We start from the raw sequence: 2,323 nt of genomic DNA, 5'->3' as shown, positions 1-2,323 counted from the left end.
TGAATAATAAACAGGTTAGTTTTTTTTTTTTCCATACCTACCATTGTTTTCTTGATCAACCCTTTTCCAACCACGTTTTAGATGTGTGTGTGTGTGTGTTTATTGCGTTTTTGACATACACAATTCAACCTGTCAAATGTAAAAAAATGTATTCACCTTAGAATCTCGATTGTTTTTCATCTCGCTTCTAAATTGATTCATCATTTTCCAATTAGTGATTTAATATGTTTTGGAAGAATACAATTGTCATTTCCATGCAACTCAAAAGTGGTTTCTTACCTGTAATCTTTTTATTTATTTTTTATTTTTAACTATAATTATATATAATCAAATAATAGAGTACAAAAATGTGTTTGAATTGAACTTTCATCCTATGGATGGAATCATTAGGTGCCTGAAGAAGCACCCCTCTACCAATCCTTTTTGGTGTATTGTCAGTTTATTGCACAACGTCCGCAAGCTTGTAGCTTTTTGTTTTTAAAGCACAGTCAACAAACCACATCAGGAGGTTGCCCACAGCCACAGCTAGTGCTTGTCGGCTTTTGTACGCCACACTATCTTGATTGCACGCTGACTTTGTGTTTGTTTTCTTGCAGCACGAAGATGCACACCACTGCTGTACACATGCATGTAAATACTTCCAGCCATTCTTTTTTATATGGCATTTTTTTAACAATATTTTTTTGTAAATAGAGTGAATCAATGTTAACTTATCATTTAGTGTTTGTTTTTGTACCGGCTTCATTACTTTTTACACCCTGAAACATTTACAATAAAGACATGTATTCATGTTTGAAAGCAACTTTAAGCTTTTGTTCCATCTTTGTAGACTTTATGGCTAATCATCAGGATTTTTTTCATATGGTTTTCTACACCAAAATTCTTCTTTGGGACATTTTTCCAAGGTTCTAAACAAATCCCGGTTTTCCTGGAAATTCCAACTGTTCAGCTTTTCGGGAGTCGCAGGCTTTCCCTTGACAAATTCCCAGAATTCCAGGTTTTTTGGGAATTTTTTCCCATTCAAAATGAATTGTTAATTTTTCAAACTTCTATCATTTCCACATTTTTTTAAACAAATTTGACACATTCCACTCATCCTAGACATTCAAACTCATTTTTACAGGTATTCCCAGAAATCCAGTTTTTCACCTTTTTTTCTATGAACTACTCCTTCCACATTTTTCAACCGTTCCACAGTCAAAACATTCTTCTTAATCAGGACAAAAAAAGGTTGTTTTTTGATCTGTGAAAATTCCAGCAATTTCATATCATTTCTCAATTCAAAATGTTACTACTTCAACATTTCTTGACTGATTTTTGAAAAATTTCAACACAAGTAATTCAGAACATTTGACATTTTTTAGCATTGGGAAAAAAAAAATCCTGCTTTTCCCCAAATTTCCAGGAGTTCCCACTAAAATAAATGGGACAATTTTCCAAGTTGCCCAATTCCCAAATTTTCAAGCTATTCAAACCATTCCACTCATCCTGGACATTCAAACCATTTTTTTTTCTATGAACTACTCCTTCCACATTTTTCAACCATTGCGCCGTCAAAACATTCCTCTTAATCAGGACAAAAAAAAAGGTTGTTTTTTTGATCTGGGAAAATTCCAGCAATTTCATATCATTTCTCAATTCAAAATGTTACTACTTCAACATTTCTTGACTGATTTCTGAAACTTTTCAACACAATTCAGCACATTTGACATTTTTTAGCATTAAAAAAAAAAATCCTGCTTTTCCCCTAATTTCATGGAGTTCCCACTAAAATGAATGGGGCATTTTTCCAAGTTGCCCAATTCCCACATTTTTCAAGCTATTCAAACCATTCCACTCATCCTGGACATTCAAACTATCATTTTTTTCCAGGTATTCCCAGAAATCCAGTTTTTCACCCTTTTTTTTTCTATAAACTACTCCTTCCACATTTTTCAACCGTTCCACCGTCAAAACATTCCTCTTAATCAGGACAAAAAATAAAGGTTGTTTTTTGATCTGTGAAAATTCCAGCAATTTCATATAATTTCTCAATTCAAAATGTTACTACTTCAACATTTCTTGACTGATTTTTGAAAAATTTCAACACAAGTAATTCAGAACATTTGACATTTTTTAGAATAAAAAAAAAAATCCTGCTTTTCCCCAAATTTCCTGGAGTTCCCACTAAAATGAATGGGGGCATTTTTCCAAGTTGCCCAATTCCCACATTTTTCAAGCTATTCAAACCATCCCACTCATCCTGGACATTTTTTTTCCGGGTATTCCCAGAAATCCAGTTTTCCACCCTTTTTTCTATGAACTACTCCTTCCACATTTTTCA

General features: G+C 33.2%; 1 protein-coding gene across 1 annotated transcript in view; it reads left to right on the top strand.

Moving 5' to 3' along the window:
• mibp (muscle-specific beta 1 integrin binding protein) overlaps positions 1–1,367 on the top strand; it is an 8,631-nt gene extending 7,264 nt beyond the window's left edge. Inside the window, exon 8 of the mRNA XM_061883163.1 lies at positions 597–1,367. The gene's annotated coding sequence lies outside the window, so the exon portion shown is untranslated. The remainder of the gene's footprint in view (positions 1–596) is intronic.
• Positions 1,368–2,323: the final 956 nt, after the last annotated feature.

Source organism: Nerophis ophidion, linkage group LG22 (assembly GCF_033978795.1).
Source record: "Nerophis ophidion isolate RoL-2023_Sa linkage group LG22, RoL_Noph_v1.0, whole genome shotgun sequence".
In the NCBI taxonomy this organism is placed as follows: Eukaryota; Metazoa; Chordata; class Actinopteri; order Syngnathiformes; family Syngnathidae; genus Nerophis; species Nerophis ophidion.
This window is presented reverse-complemented; position numbering and strand designations above follow the sequence as displayed.